General features: G+C 34.7%; 1 long non-coding RNA gene across 1 annotated transcript in view; it reads left to right on the top strand.

Moving 5' to 3' along the window:
- The first annotated feature begins 1,809 nt into the window (after positions 1-1,809).
- The window catches only part of LOC139935148 (uncharacterized), a 48,347-nt gene continuing 31,993 nt past the window's right edge, over positions 1,810-18,163 (top strand). Inside the window, exon 1 of the long non-coding RNA XR_011785769.1 lies at positions 1,810-2,360. This is a non-coding gene — a long non-coding RNA (uncharacterized lncRNA). The remainder of the gene's footprint in view (positions 2,361-18,163) is intronic.

Here is an 18,163-nt window from a genome sequence, read left to right on the forward strand (position 1 = left end):
CGCCAAGTTTGCTTGAAGATAAGTATGTTATCAAACATTTAAGACATACTTAAAACCCAAGTTCTTCAATTTTTTCTTAGTTTCATTGCTTTATGTTGCAAACCAGTTTACTTACAAAATTGTAAATATAACTTTTTTAAACAATCTAAAATACTTTCAGACAACCAATCTCCAAACCACGTGCAGCTGGGAACAAAAAGTGTTACCAAAGGAAAACTGCAGACTGCCCAGTACCAGATTGTTACGGCAAAGCGTACAAACAAATCGACACACACTTATGGTACAAGCCAGATTTGGATGTGAGTTCAAAACCTGATAAAATTCAAGTTATGTACCTTGTATGTCTTCTGGCACCGAGAATTTCATTATAGTCTCCCATTGTCCACACTGTCACGTGGAGAGGGCTCCGTGGTTGGAAAAGATTAAAATAATTTTTGTCTCATGAGACGAAAATTATTTTCATGACATTGTTTTACTCATTTCCCCAAAACTACAGCACCTCAGCACGTAACATTTTCAGGGAAACTTATCATTATCTGCAAACTGTGGAAGTTTAGTGTAAATCTGTGGACATTGTTTTTTTTTTCCTACAAATGTTACATAGACCCTTTTATACAACATTTAGGGAATTTCACCTCACAAGATATGAACAATTTTGATTAAAACATTTTGCAAACAATGGGTTTTGTTAACAAACCAAATTCCTCCAAACTCCAACGCTCCATCTTTTCTCTAATTTGATTGACCCCAGATGTGTCCAAAGCATGGGACAGATTTCCTGGAGTACAAGTGCCGCTACTGTGTTCTTCTGCTTTGGTCGAACACATCTCTGCAATGCTTGCCACGATGACTTTCAAAGGATCACCAGCATTCTTAAGCCAGATCTTCTTCACTGCCCGGCTGGTAAGAGTGTACTGGGGTTGGATAGGGAAGGATAGGGGGTGGAACATGGGTGATAGTTGAAGTGTTGGTCACTCCAACCCTTCAACTATGGATCGATAGAGAATTAAGCCTGGTTCATACTTTCTGTGAATGCAAAGCGTTTTTGACGTCTCATCCCTGTTTTTGCACCCAATGTTTCGCACAAGTTTCGCACAATTCGACTGTTGCGATTTATTTGTTGCGATTTTGTGACATCAAAATCTGATCACATTCGCAGGAAATATAAACCAGGCTTCATATTTGAAGGGTTGGAGTGGATGGATTGATAGGGTTTGAGTTGGACTTAAGATGGTTGGGAAAAATCCATGGTTAATTATATGCACTGCATGTATCTGAAATCTGATTGCCTTGTGATTTACCGACATGTCAGCTCAAAGACTTAATCTATCAAAAAAAAGTTATATGTGAGTATTTCACTTCAAATGTCCTGGATGTTTGCCCTAACCTAAGGTACTTAGGTTTTGCACAGCGCCTCACGCATGCGAGATTTTTGACTAAAAATTCAACTTCACAAAGTTCTCAATAAATCTCAAATTATTTCTCATATACCCTTTCCACAGAGATAAAATGTGTTCAGTATTCCGTTCTGCATCATTTGAAAACTTCATCCCTGTGCCACTGATGGGTGCACTCTGGGTGGTTTCACTGGGTGCTTCTCAAAAGTTTGTCTGTCTTCATGCCTACCGACTTCCCCTGATCTCATCAGCGAGTCAACCTTTAAGAGACAAACACTCTCTCTGTTTCACTGGAAGCATTTTCAGCGTTGGAGAATTTGGTCAGCCAACTCTCAACAGCAGGCAATTTTTCAGCATTTTTGTGTTGGAGATTTTGGTAAAGTGTTAGCCCACCCTCTCACCCATCAAAATGGTTCACAACAATAACATTTAGATGACTCGTGAAACTGTGTTAACTGAAAAGTGAAATTAAATTGGTACAAGAAGTATTGTGTACTAGATACAGGCTTGAAATACTAGCACCGCACACTGGAGTGTTACACTTGAAATGTAATTGTACCAACATTTAAGACAATCTGTATTATCAAAATCTTCACACATTGAACTCACTTTGAGATATCGTAGCTACTTCCTGATTACATTATTGAAATATACAGGATATAATTCATCCTTTAAAAAATTATTTGATCTTTCCTAAACAAAATCATTGGTATTTAAATAAAGCTTGGTCAGAAATCAGGGTAAGAATTTATTCTGAACTGTTTTAATAACACTGTGTTAGGTCATTTTCCCTCCAAACTGCAGGTGAAAGCTGAGACAGGACAGTTGCCACCTCTACACCCTACGCCTCTTCTTCCCGCCCTGCAATCTTACCTGCACCATTCTACATGTACTACTTGCTGCTCTCCATGTAGTCCAAGAGTCGCTGCGCCTCTGATGATGCATATGTCGTACAGCCTTAAGGTAATCCATGCTTACTGTTTGCTTTCTCTGCTAGTAATCTTGATTATATATGCATATGTAATAACTCTTTTTCCCCATAAAAAGCAGAAGTCTTTGCAAATACTTTCAACAATGGCAACCAATGGGACAACACTTGGTTGATTTTGTCTTCCAATATTTAACTGGAACCTACTATAGAGGAAGTTTAATTGAGAACTTCACAAAAATCCAAATATATCTTGAACTTTTACTCATTAACCCAGTCAGCACTGATAACATGTCTTCAGTAGTCTGTTCTGTGTCGTTTGAAACCATAAAATCACCAAAAAGTGTCTGACCCCAAATCTGAACATTGTCCCATGCCAGCATGGCAGATTTTTCAGATTTTTTACTAAAAACTCAACATCAACAAATTCTCAATGTGTCTCAAACTTTGGTTGATTGACTCAGTCTGCACTGATGAAATGTCTTCAGTAAACTGTTCTGTTTCATTTGAAAACATAAAGACACCGAAAGTTGTTTGACCCCCAACTCCGAAAATTTGCCCATGCCAGCATTGTCCTTAGTAGTTGTCACAAAGCCGTGTTATCCCAAATACCAAAAATCAAAACTAAAGAAAACTGTTCCTCCAAGCACACCACAAAATTACAAATAAACGCTGACTTTTGAATCGATGCGTTTTATGCTAAACTTATTTATTTACAATTGAATATTTACACTTGGACCAATTAAACAAAGGAAAATAAAGTACGAATAAACTATTAAATTATGATGTCTCAAATCAGTTCAACAATAATCTTTCAAAGTCTCGACGACTACTGCGTCCATAAATTACTCTTCTGTCTTCCACCGCCCACTGCCTGCAATATAAATTCGTTTCAAGTTTACATCACCAATCCTTCTCGTCATTAGGCTCCGGGAGTCTTTCCCCTTCAGCCGGGTGTTCCGGGTTAGCGACGTGTCTCCCCACACCCACCTCCACGGTACCCTCTCAAGGCCGAAGTATCGTAATCTCTACTCCATACTGGGAGCCCCGAAATATTACCCACAATACTTATAAATAAAACGGGTTCGGCTGAGCTACATAATTTCACTTTACAATACAAGAAATAATTCAGACCGGCCGCCCATCAAACAAACTTGCCAGCAGATTTATACTGAACATCAATTTACACTTGGTTTGCAATAATCGGCACTCTTACAAAGGTTCCCTTCTTCCAGCTTTTGTCTCAAAAACAGCCATACAACATTCTTTATACAAAGGAAATAGTACAAAACTATCATAATTAAATTAACTTGCAGTTTTGGCGAGATTCAACTCTTTAAAACTGGCTCCCCTCAATTCTGTAAAATAACAGGTTTTGTCTCAACTCGGTTGGACCGACTGTCCTCTGGTGCAGTGTCCCTTGCATCCACCAGATTAATTATCTATCAGCTTTTGCTGAACTCCTTGGCTATCGCCAAATACGACTGCAATACTTCGGCTATCGCCACTACATCATATTTTGGGCTATTGTCAAACATTACTAGGCTATTGCCCAACAGGACTCCACTACTTCAGGCTAGCGCCGATCATTTCTTAGGCTAACGCCAAACTGTGCTAACGCACTCCTCGAGATGCTGGACGGATCTGAACACCAGACATTCCAATGCCTGTAAGGTTCCCCATACAAAATCACCTCATTACTATGCAAGAAATAACTTACGAAAGGAACCCCGTTAATACTTCCATATATGGTCAATGACGTAGGGCAACGCCCCAAACTTGCGTTTTAGCTACGTGTCATGTACTTAACCAAATATTACCATTAGCTACAGCTTCTTGTGACAGTAGTCCTTTCTGTATCATTTGGAACCATAAACTCACCCAAAATGTTTTGTAATGCCGGCATCACTGTTTTTTCTGATTCATCTAAAAAAAATTGTTGTTTACCCAGTCTCGGCTGATGAAATGTATTGAGTAGTCCAAACTCACAAATTTCTCAATAAATCTGAATATTTTGGTTGTATACCAAGTCTCAACTCATAAAATGTCTTCAGTGGTCTGTTCTGTATCATTGGGAACCATAAGACCAAAGTAAATTTGTTGACCCCAAATCTGAAATTTTGACCATACCCGCATGGTCGATTTTTTTCATTTTGGACACAAAACCCAAACTTACAAAATTCTCAATCAATCTCAAACTTTTGCTCGTTTACCCATCCCACAAAGATAAATTGTGTTCAGTAGTCCTTTCTGTATCATTTGAAAACATAAAATAACCCAAAATTTGTTGACCCGAAATCTGAAAATTTTGTGATGCCGGCATCACAGATTTTTTAAATTTTGGCCCAAAAACCCAAACTTACAAATTCTCAACAAATCTCAAACTTTAGCTCGTTTACCCATCCCTCACAGATGAATTGTGTTCAGTAGTCCTTTCTGTATCATTTGAAACCATAAAATCACCCAAAGTTTGTTGACCCGCAATCTGAAAATTTTGTGATGCCAGCATCACAGATTTTTTTTGATTTTGGACCAAAATCCCCAAACTTACAAAATTCTCAATAAATCTCAAACTTTTGCTCGTATACCCATCCCACAAAGATAAATTTTGTTCAGTAGTCCTTTCTGTATGATTTGAAACCATAAAATCACCCAAATTTTGTTGACCCGAAATCTGAAAATTTTGTGATGCCGGCATCACAGATTTTTTTGATTTTGGACCAAAATCCCCAAACTTACAAAATTCTCAATAAATCTCAAACTTTTGTACGTTTACCCTTTCCACACAGATAATTGTGTTCAGTAGTCCTTTCTGTATCATTTGAAACCATAAAATCACCCAAATTTTGTTGACCTGAAATCTGAAAATTTTGTGATGCCGGCATCACAGATTTTTTTGATTTTGGACCAAAAATCCAAATTTACAAAATTCTCAATAAATTTCATACTTTTGCTCTTTTACCCATCCAACACAGATAAAATGTGTTCAGTAGTCCTTTCTGTATCATTTCAAACCATAAAATCACCCAAAATTTGTTGACCCGAAATCTGAAAATTTTGTGATGCCGGCATCACAGATTTTTTTAATTTTGGACCAAAAATCCAAACTAACAAAATTCTTCATGAATCTCAAACTTTTGCTCGTTTACCCATCCCACACAGATAAAGATGTTCAGTAGTCCTTTCTGTATCATTTGAAACCATAAAAAGGCCCAAAATTTGTTGACCCGAAATCTGAAAACTTTGTGATGCCGGCATCACAGATTTTTTTAATTTTGGACCAAAAATCCAAAGTTACAAAATTCTCAATAAATCTCATACTTTTGCTCGTTTACCCATCCCACACAGATAAAATGTGTTCAGTAGTCCTTTCTGTATCATTTGAAACCATAAAATCACCCAAAATTTGTTGACCCGAAATCTGCAAATTTTGTGATGCCGGCATCACAGATTTTTTTTATTTTGGACCAAAAAACCAAACTAACAAAATTCTCAATAAATCTCAAACTTTTGCTCGTTTACCCATCCCACACAGATAAAATGTGTTCAGTAGTCCTTTCTGTATCATTTTAAACCATAAAATCACCCAAAGTTTGTTGACCCGAAATCTGAAAATTTTGTGATGCCGGCATCACAGATTTTTTAAATTTTGGACCAAAAATCCAAACTTACAAAATTCTCCATAAATCTCAAACTGTTGCTCGTTTACCCATCCCACACAGATAAAATGTGTTCAGTAGTCCTTTCTGTATCATTTGAAACCATAAAATCACCCAAAGTTTGTTGACCCGAAATCTGAAAATTTTGTGATGCCGGCATCACAGATTTTTTTAATTTTGGACCAAAAAACCAAACTTACAAAATTCTCAATAAATCTCAAACTTTTGCTCGTTTACCCATCCCACACAGATAAAATGTGTTCAGTAGTCCTTTCTGTATCATTTGAAACCATAAAATCACCCAAAATTTGTTGACCCGAAATCTGAAAATTTTGTGATGCCGGCATCACAGATTTATTTAATTTTGGACCAAAAATCCAAAGTTACAAAATTCTCAATAAATCTCATACTTTTGCTTGTTTACCCATCCCACACAGATAAAATGTGTTCAGTAGTCCTTTCTGTATCATTTGAAACCATAAAATCACCCAAAATTTGTTGACCCGAAATCTGAAAATTTTGTGATGCCGGCATCACAGATTTTCTTAATTTTGGACTAAAAATCCAAATTTACAAAATTCTCCATGAATCTCAAACTGTTGCTCGTTTACCATCCCACACAGATAAAATGTGTTCAGTAGTCCTTTCTGTATCATTTGAAACCATAAAATCACCCAAAATTTGTTGACCCAAAATCTGAAAATTTTGTGATGCCGGCATCACAGATTTTTTTAATTTTGGACCAAAAATCCAAACTTACAAAATTCTCCATGAATCTCAAACTTTTGCTTGTTTACCCATCCCACACAGATAAAATGTGTTCAGTAGTCCTTTTTATATCATTTGAAACCATAAAATCACCCAAAATTTGTTGACCCGAAATCTGCAAATGTTGTGATGCCAGCATCACAGATTTTTTTAACTTTGGACCAAAAATCCAAACTTACAAAATTCTCAATAAATCTCATACTTTTGTTCGTTTACCCATCCCACACAGATAAAATGTGTTCAGTAGTCCTTTCTGTATCATTTGAAACCATAAAATCATCCAAAATTTGTTGACCCAAAATCTGAAAATTTTGTGATGCCGGCATCACAGATTTTTTTTATTTTGGACAAAAAATCCAAACTTACAAAATTCTCCATGAATCTCAAACTTTTGCTCGTTTACCCATCCCACACAGATAAAATGTGTTCAGTAGTCCTTTCTGTATCATTTGAAACCATAAAATCACCCAAAATTTGTTGACCCGAAATCTGCAAATTTTGTGATGCCGGCATCACAGATTTTTAAAATTTTGGACCAAAAATCCAAACTTACAAAATTCTCAATAAATCTCAAACTTTTGCTTGTTTACCCATCCCACACAGATAAAATGTGTTCAGTAGTCCTTTCTGTATCATTTGAAACCATAAAATCACCCAAAATTTGTTGACCCGAAATCTGAAAATTTTGTGATGCCGGCATCACAGATTTTTTAAATTTTGGACCAAAAATCCAAACTTACAAAATTCTCCATAAATCTCAAACTGTTGCTCGTTTACCCATCCCACACAGATAAAATGTGTTCAGTAGTCCTTTCTGTATCATTTGAAACCATAAAATCACCCAAAATTTGTTGACCCGAAATCTGCAAATTTTGTGATGCCGGCATCACAGATTTTTTTTATTTTGGACCAAAAAACCAAACTAACAAAATTCTCAATAAATCTCAAACTTTTGCTCGTTTACCCATCCCACACAGATAAAATGTGTTCAGTAGTCCTTTCTGTATCATTTTAAACCATAAAATCACCCAAAGTTTGTTGACCCGAAATCTGAAAATTTTGTGATGCCGGCATCACAGATTTTTTTAATTTTGGACCAAAAAACCAAACTTACAGAATTCTCAATAAATCTCAAACTTTTGCTCGTTTACCCATCCCACACAGATAAAATGTGTTCAGTAGTCCTTTCTGTATCATTTGAAACCATAAAATCACCCAAAATTTGTTGACCCGAAATCTGCAAATTTTGTGATGCCGGCATCACAGATTTTTTTAATTTTGGACCAAAAATCCAAAGTTACAAAATTCTCAATAAATCTCATACTTTTGCTTGTTTACCCATCCCACACAGATAAAATGTGTTCAGTAGTCCTTTCTGTATCATTTGAAACCATAAAATCACCCAAAATTTGTTGACCCGAAATCTGAAAATTTTGTGATGCCGGCATCACAGATTTTCTTAATTTTGGACTAAAAATCCAAACTTACAAAATTCTCCATGAATCTCAAACTGTTGCTCGTTTACCATCCCACACAGATAAAATGTGTTCAGTAGTTCTTTCTGTATCATTTGAAACCATAAAATCACCCAAAATTTGTTGACCCGAAATCTGAAAATTTTGTGATGCCGGCATCACAGATTTTTAAAATTTTGGACCAAAAATCCAAACTTACAAAATTCTCAATAAATCTCAAACTTTGGCTCGTTTACCCATCCCTCACAGATAAAATGTGTTCAGTAGTCCTTTCTGTATCATTTGAAACCATAAAATCACCCAAGATTTGTTGACCCGAAATCTGAAAATTTTGTGATGCCGGCATCACAGATTTTTTTAATTTTGGACCAAAAATCCAAAGTTACAAAATTCTCAATAAATCTCATACTTTTGCTCGTTTACCCATCCCACACAGATAAAATGTGTTCAGTAGTCCTTTCTGTATCATTTGAAACCATAAAATCACCCAAAATTTGTTGACCCGCAATCTGAAAATTTTGTGATGCCGGCATCACAGATTTTTTTTATTTTGGACCAAAAAACCAAACTTACAAAATTCTCCATAAATCTCAAACTGTTGCTCGTTAGCCCATCCCACACAGATAAAATGTGTTCAGTAGTCCTTTCTGTATCATTTGAAACCATAAAATCACCCAAAATTTGTTGACCCGAAACCTGAAAATTTTGTGATGCCGGCATCACAGATTTTTTTAATTTTGGACTAAAAATCCAAACTTACAAAATTCTCCATAAATCTCAAACTGTTGCTCGTTAACCCATCCCACACGGATAAAATGTGTTCAGTAGTCCTTTCTGTATCATTTGAAACCATAAAATCACCCAAAATTTGTTGACCCGAAATCTGCAAACTTTGTGATGCCGTCATCACAGATTTTTAAAATTTTGGACCAAAAATCCAAACTTACAAAATTCTCAATAAATCACAAACTTTTGCTTGTTTACCCATCCCACACAGATAAAATGTGTTCAGTAGTCCTTTCTGTATCATTTGAAACCATAAAATCACCCAAAATTTGTTGACCCGAAATCTGAAAATTTTGTGATGCCGGCATCACAGATTTTTTTAATTTTGGACCAAAAATCCAAACTTACAAAATTCTCAATAAATCTCAAACTTTTGCTTGTTTACCCATCCCACACAGATAAAATGTGTTCAGTAGTCCTTTCTGTATCATTTGAAACCATAAAATCACCCAAAATTTGTTGACCCGAAATCTGCAAATTTTGTGATGCCGGCATCACAGATTTTTTAAATTTTTCCCCAAAAACCCAAACTTACAAATTTCTCAACAAATCTCAAACTTTAGCTCGTTTACCCATCCCTCACAGATGAATTGTGTTCAGTAGTCCTTTCTGTATCATTTGAAACCATAAAATCACCCAAAGTTTGTTGACCCGAAATCTGAAAATTTTGTGATGCCAGCATCACATATTTTTTTTGATTTTGGACCAAAATCCCCAAACTTACAAAATTCTCAATAAATCTCAAACTTTTGCTCGTATACCCATCCCACAAAGATAAATTTTGTTCAGTAGTCCTTTCTGTATGATTTGAAACCATAAAATCACCCAAATTTTGTTGACCCGAAATCTGAAAATTTTGTGATGCCGGCATCACAGATTTTTTTGATTTTGGACCAAAATCCCCAAACTTACAAAATTCTCAATAAATCTCAAACTTTTGTACGTTTACCCTTTCCACACAGATAAATTGTGTTCAGTAGTCCTTTCTGTATCATTTCAAACCATAAAATCACCCAAAATTTGTTGACCCGAAATCTGAAAATTTTGTGATGCCGGCATCACAGATTTTTTTAATTTTGGACCAAAAATCCAAACTAACAAAATTCTTCATGAATCTCAAACTTTTGCTCGTTTACCCATCCCACACAGATAAAGATGTTCAGTAGTCCTTTCTGTATCATTTGAAACCATAAAAAGGCCCAAAATTTGTTGACCCGAAATCTGAAAACTTTGTGATGCCGGCATCACAGATTTTTTTAATTTTGGACCAAAAATCCAAACTTACAAAATTCTCAATAAATCTCATACTTTTGCTCGTTTACCCATCCCACACAGATAAAATGTGTTCAGTAGTCCTTTCTGTATCATTTGAAACCATAAAATCACCCAAAATTTGTTGACCCGAAATCTGAAAATTTTGTGATGCCGGCATCACAGATTTTTTTAATTTTGGACCAAAAATCCAAACTTACAAAATTCTCCATGAATCTCAAACTTTTGCTTGTTTACCCATCCCACACAGATAAAATGTGTTCAGTAGTCCTTTCTATATCATTTGAAACCATAAAATCACCCAAAATTTGTTGACCTGAAATCTGAAAATGTTGTGATGCCAGCATCACAGATTTTTTTAACTTTGGACCAAAAATCCAAACTTACAAAATTCTAAATAAATCTCATACTTTTGTTCGTTTACCCATCCCACACAGATAAAATGTGTTCAGTAGTCCTTTCTGTATCATTTGAAACCATAAAATCACCCAAAATTGGTTGACCCGAAATCTGAAAATTTTGTGATGCCGGCATCACAGATTTTTTTTGATTTTGGACCAAAAATCCAAACTTACAAAATTCTCAATAAATCTCAAACTTTTGCTTGTTTACCCATCCCAAATGGATAAAATTTGTTCAGTAGTCCTTTCTGTATCATTTGAAACCATAAAATCACCCAAAATTTGTTGACCCGAAACCTGAAAATTTTGTGATGCCGGCATCACAGATTTTTTTTTATTTTGGACCAAAAAACCAAACATACAAAATTCTCAATAAATCTCATACTTTTGCTCGTTTACCCATCCCACACAGATAATGTGTTCAGTAGTCCTTTCTGTATCATTTGAAACCATAAAATCACCCAAAATTTGTTGACCCGAAATCTGAAAATTTTGTGATGCCGGCATCACAGATATTTTTAATTTTGGACTAAAAATCCAAACTTACAAAATTCTAAATAAATCTCAAACTTTTGCTCGTTTACCCATCCCACACCGATAAAATGTGTTCAGTAGTCCTTTCTGTATCATTTGAAACCATAAAATCACCCAAAATTTTTTGACCCGAAATCTGAAAATTTTGTGATGCCGGCATCACAGATTTTCTTTATTTTGGACTAAAAATCCAAACTTACAAAATTCTCCATAAATTTTAAAACTGTTGCTCGTTAACCCATCCCACACAGATAAAATGTGTTCAGTAGTCCTTTCTGTATCATTTGAAACCATAAAATCACCACAAATTTGTTGACCCGAAATCTGAAAATTTTTTGATGCCGGCATCACAGATTTTTTTAATTTTGGACCAAAAATCAAAACTTACATAATTCTCAATAAATCTCAAACTTTTGCTTGTTTACCCATCCCACACAGATAAAATGTGTTCAGTAGTCCTTTCTGTATCATTTGAAACCATAAAATCACCCAAAATTTGTTGACCCCAAATCTGAAAATTTTGTGATGCCGGCATCACAGATTTTTTTAATTTTGGACCAAAAATCCAAACTTACAAAATTCTCAATAAATTTCAAACTTTTGCTTGTTTACCCATCCCACACAGATAAAATGTGTTCAGTAGTCCTTTCTGTATCATTTGAAACCATAAAGTCACCCAAAATTTGTTGACCCAAAATCTGAAAATTTTGTGATGCCGGCATCACAGATTTTTTTTATTTTGGACCAAAAAACCAAACTTACAAAATTCTCAATAAATCTCAAACTTTTGCTTGTTTACCCATCCCACACAGATAAAATGTGTTCAGTAGTCCTTTCTGTATCATTTGAAACCATAAAATCACCCAAAATTTGTTGACCCGAAATCTGAAAATTTTGTGATCCCGGCATCACAGATTTTTTTAATTTTGGACCAAAAGTCCAAACTTACAAAATTCTCAATAAATCTCAAACTGTTGCTCGTTACCCCATCCCACACAGATAAAATGTGTTCAGTAGTCCTTTCTGTATCATTTGAAACCATAAAATCACCCAAAATTTGTTGACCCGAAATCTGAAAATTTTGTGATGCCGGCATCACAGATTTTTTAAATTTTGGACCAAAAAACCAAACTTACAAAATTCTCAATAAATCTCAAACTTTTGCTTGTTTACCCATCCCACACAGATAAAATGTGTTCAGTAGTCCTTTCTGTATCATTTGAAACCATAAAATCACCCAAAATTTGTTGACCCGAAATCTAAAAATTTTGTGATCCCGGCATCACAGATTTTTTTTATTTTGGACCAAAAGTCCAAACTTACAAAATTCTCAATAAATCTCAAACTGTTGCTCGTTACCCCATCCCACACAGATAAAATGTGTTCAGTAGTCCTTTCTGTATCATTTGAAACCATAAAATCACCCAAAATTTGTTGACCCGAAATCTGCAAATTTTGTGATGCCGGCATCACAGATTTTTTAAATTTTTCCCCAAAAACCCAAACTTACAAATTTCTCAACAAATCTCAAACTTTAGCTCGTTTACCCATCCCTCACAGATGAATTGTGTTCAGTAGTCCTTTCTGTATCATTTGAAACCATAAAATCACCCAAAGTTTGTTGACCCGAAATCTGAAAATTTTGTGATGCCAGCATCACATATTTTTTTTGATTTTGGACCAAAATCCCCAAACTTACAAAATTCTCAATAAATCTCAAACTTTTGCTCGTATACCCATCCCACAAAGATAAATTTTGTTCAGTAGTCCTTTCTGTATGATTTGAAACCATAAAATCACCCAAATTTTGTTGACCCGAAATCTGAAAATTTTGTGATGCCGGCATCACAGATTTTTTTGATTTTGGACCAAAATCCCCAAACTTACAAAATTCTCAATAAATCTCAAACTTTTGTACGTTTACCCTTTCCACACAGATAAATTGTGTTCAGTAGTCCTTTCTGTATCATTTCAAACCATAAAATCACCCAAAATTTGTTGACCCGAAATCTGAAAATTTTGTGATGCCGGCATCACAGATTTTTTTAATTTTGGACCAAAAATCCAAACTAACAAAATTCTTCATGAATCTCAAACTTTTGCTCGTTTACCCATCCCACACAGATAAAGATGTTCAGTAGTCCTTTCTGTATCATTTGAAACCATAAAAAGGCCCAAAATTTGTTGACCCGAAATCTGAAAACTTTGTGATGCCGGCATCACAGATTTTTTTAATTTTGGACCAAAAATCCAAACTTACAAAATTCTCAATAAATCTCATACTTTTGCTCGTTTACCCATCCCACACAGATAAAATGTGTTCAGTAGTCCTTTCTGTATCATTTGAAACCATAAAATCACCCAAAATTTGTTGACCCGAAATCTGAAAATTTTGTGATGCCGGCATCACAGATTTTTTTAATTTTGGACCAAAAATCCAAACTTACAAAATTCTCCATGAATCTCAAACTTTTGCTTGTTTACCCATCCCACACAGATAAAATGTGTTCAGTAGTCCTTTCTATATCATTTGAAACCATAAAATCACCCAAAATTTGTTGACCTGAAATCTGAAAATGTTGTGATGCCAGCATCACAGATTTTTTTAACTTTGGACCAAAAATCCAAACTTACAAAATTCTAAATAAATCTCATACTTTTGTTCGTTTACCCATCCCACACAGATAAAATGTGTTCAGTAGTCCTTTCTGTATCATTTGAAACCATAAAATCACCCAAAATTGGTTGACCCGAAATCTGAAAATTTTGTGATGCCGGCATCACAGATTTTTTTTGATTTTGGACCAAAAATCCAAACTTACAAAATTCTCAATAAATCTCAAACTTTTGCTTGTTTACCCATCCCAAATGGATAAAATTTGTTCAGTAGTCCTTTCTGTATCATTTGAAACCATAAAATCACCCAAAATTTGTTGACCCGAAACCTGAAAATTTTGTGATGCCGGCATCACAGATTTTTTTTTATTTTGGACCAAAAAACCAAACATACAAAATTCTCAATAAATCTCATACTTTTGCTCGTTTACCCATCCCACACAGATAATGTGTTCAGTAGTCCTTTCTGTATCATTTGAAACCATAAAATCACCCAAAATTTGTTGACCCGAAATCTGAAAATTTTGTGATGCCGGCATCACAGATATTTTTAATTTTGGACTAAAAATCCAAACTTACAAAATTCTAAATAAATCTCAAACTTTTGCTCGTTTACCCATCCCACACCGATAAAATGTGTTCAGTAGTCCTTTCTGTATCATTTGAAACCATAAAATCACCCAAAATTTTTTGACCCGAAATCTGAAAATTTTGTGATGCCGGCATCACAGATTTTCTTTATTTTGGACTAAAAATCCAAACTTACAAAATTCTCCATAAATTTTAAAACTGTTGCTCGTTAACCCATCCCACACAGATAAAATGTGTTCAGTAGTCCTTTCTGTATCATTTGAAACCATAAAATCACCACAAATTTGTTGACCCGAAATCTGAAAATTTTTTGATGCCGGCATCACAGATTTTTTTAATTTTGGACCAAAAATCAAAACTTACATAATTCTCAATAAATCTCAAACTTTTGCTTGTTTACCCATCCCACACAGATAAAATGTGTTCAGTAGTCCTTTCTGTATCATTTGAAACCATAAAATCACCCAAAATTTGTTGACCCGAAATCTGAAAATTTTGTGATGCCGGCATCACAGATTTTTTTAATTTTGGACCAAAAGTCCAAACTTACAAAATTCTCAATAAATCTCAAACTGTTGCTCGTTTACCCATCCCACACAGATAAAATGTGTTCAGTAGTCCTTTCTGTATCATTTGAAACCATAAAATCACCCAAAATTTGTTGACCCGATATCTGAAAATTTTGTGATGCCGGCATCACAGATTTTTTAAATTTTGGACCAAAAACCCAAACTTACAAAATTCTAAATCAATCTCAAACATTTGCTCGTTTACCCATCCCACACCGATAAAATGTGTTCAGTAGTCCTTTCTGTATCATTTGAAACCAGAAAATCAGCCAAAATTGGTTGATCCGAAATCTGAAAATTTTGTGATGCTGGCATCACAGATTTTTTAATTTTGGACCAAAAACCCAAACTTACAAAATTCTAAATAAATCTCAAACTTTTGCTCGTTTACCCATCCCACACCAATAAAATGTGTTCAGTAGTCCTTTCTGTATCATTTGAAACCATAAAATCACCCAAAATTTGTTGACCCGAAATCTGAAAATTTTGTGATGCCGGCATCACAGATTTTTAAAATTTTGGACCAAAAATCCAAACTTACAAAATTCTCAATAAATCTCAAACTTTTGCTCGTTTACCCATCCCACACAGATAAAATGTGATCAGTAGTCCTTTCTGTATCATTTGAAACCATAAAATCACCCAAAATTTGTTGACCCGAAATCTGAAAATTTTGTGATGCCGGCATCACGGATTTTTTTTATTTTGGACCAAAAATCCAAACTTACAAAATTCTCCATAAATCTCAAACTGTTGCTCGTTTACCCATCCCACACAGATAAAATGTGTTCAGTAGTCCTTTCTGTATCATTTGAAACCATAAAGTCACCCAAAATTTGTTGACCCAAAATCTGAAAATTTTGTGATGCCGGCATCACAGATTTTTTTTATTTTGGACCAAAAAACCAAACTTACAAAATTCTCAATAAATCTCAAACTTTTGCTTGTTTACCCATCCCACACAGATAAAATGTGTTCAGTAGTCCTTTCTGTATCATTTGAAACCATAAAATCACCCAAAATTTGTTGACCCGAAATCTGAAAATTTTGTGATCCCGGCATCACAGATTTTTTTAATTTTGGACCAAAAGTCCAAACTTACAAAATTCTCAATAAATCTCAAACTGTTGCTCGTTACCCCATCCCACACAGATAAAATGTGTTCAGTAGTCCTTTCTGTATCATTTGAAACCATAAAATCACCCAAAATTTGTTGACCCGAAATCTGAAAATTTTGTGATGCCGGCATGACAGATTTTTTAAATTTTGGACCAAAAACCCAAACTTACAAAATTCTAAATCAATCTCAAACATTTGCTCGTTTACCCATCCCACACCGATAAAATGTGTTCAGTAGTCCTTTCTGTATCATTTGAAACCATAAAATCAGCCAAAATTTGTTGATCCGAAATCTGAAAATTTTGTGATGCCGGCATCACAGATTTTTTTAATTTTGGACCAAAAAACCAAACTTACAAAATTCTCAATAAATCTCAAACTTTTGCTTGTTTACCCATCCCACACAGATAAAATGTGTTCAGTAGTCCTTTCTGTATCATTTGAAACCATAAAATCACCCAAAATTTGTTGACCCGAAATCTAAAAATTTTGTGATCCCGGCATCACAGATTTTTTTAATTTTGGACCAAAAGTCCAAACTTACAAAATTCTCAATAAATCTCAAACTGTTGCTCGTTACCCCATCCCACACAGATAAAATGTGTTCAGTAGTCCTTTCTGTATCATTTGAAACCATAAAATCACCCAAAATTTGTTGACCCGAAATCTGAAAATTTTGTGATGCCGGCATCACAGATTTTTTAAATTTTGGACCAAAAACCCAAACTTACAAAATTCTAAATCAATCTCAAACATTTGCTCGTTTACCCATCCCACACCGATAAAATGTGTTCAGTAGTCCTTTCTGTATCATTTGAAACCATAAAATCAGCCAAAATTTGTTGATCCGAAATCTGAAAATTTTGTGATGCCGGCATCACAGATTTTTTTAATTTTGGACCAAAAACCCAAACTTACAAAATTCTAAATAAATCTCAAACTTTTGCTGGTTTACCCATCCCACACAGATAAAATGTGTTCAGTAGTCCTTTCTGTATCATTTGAAACCATAAAATCACCCAAAGTTTGTTGACCCGAAATCTGAAAATTTTGTGATGCCGGCATCACAGATTTTTTTAATTTTGGACCAAAAAACCAAACTTACAAAATTCTCAATAAATCTCAAACTTTTGCTCGTTTACCCATCCCACACAGATAAAATGTGTTCAGTAGTCCTTTCTGTATCATTTGAAACCATAAAATCAGCCAAAATTTGTTGATCCGAAATCTGAAAATTTTGTGATGCCGGCATCACAGATTTATTTAATTTTGGACCAAAAATCCAAAGTTACAAAATTCTCAATAAATCTCATACTTTTGCTTGTTTACCCATCCCACACAGATAAAATGTGTTCAGTAGTCCTTTCTGTATCATTTGAAACCATAAAATCACCCAAAATTTGTTGACCCGAAATCTGAAAATTTTGTGATGCCGGCATCACAGATTTTCTTAATTTTGGACTAAAAATCCAAATTTACAAAATTCTCCATGAATCTCAAACTGTTGCTCGTTTACCATCCCACACAGATAAAATGTGTTCAGTAGTCCTTTCTGTATCATTTGAAACCATAAAATCACCCAAAATTTGTTGACCCAAAATCTGAAAATTTTGTGATGCCGGCATCACAGATTTTTTTAATTTTGGACCAAAAATCCAAACTTACAAAATTCTCCATGAATCTCAAACTTTTGCTTGTTTACCCATCCCACACAGATAAAATGTGTTCAGTAGTCCTTTTTATATCATTTGAAACCATAAAATCACCCAAAATTTGTTGACCCGAAATCTGCAAATGTTGTGATGCCAGCATCACAGATTTTTTTAACTTTGGACCAAAAATCCAAACTTACAAAATTCTCAATAAATCTCATACTTTTGTTCGTTTACCCATCCCACACAGATAAAATGTGTTCAGTAGTCCTTTCTGTATCATTTGAAACCATAAAATCATCCAAAATTTGTTGACCCAAAATCTGAAAATTTTGTGATGCCGGCATCACAGATTTTTTTTATTTTGGACAAAAAATCCAAACTTACAAAATTCTC

Source organism: Asterias amurensis, chromosome 3, assembly GCF_032118995.1.
Source record: "Asterias amurensis chromosome 3, ASM3211899v1".
NCBI classification, from domain to species: domain Eukaryota; kingdom Metazoa; phylum Echinodermata; class Asteroidea; order Forcipulatida; family Asteriidae; genus Asterias; species Asterias amurensis.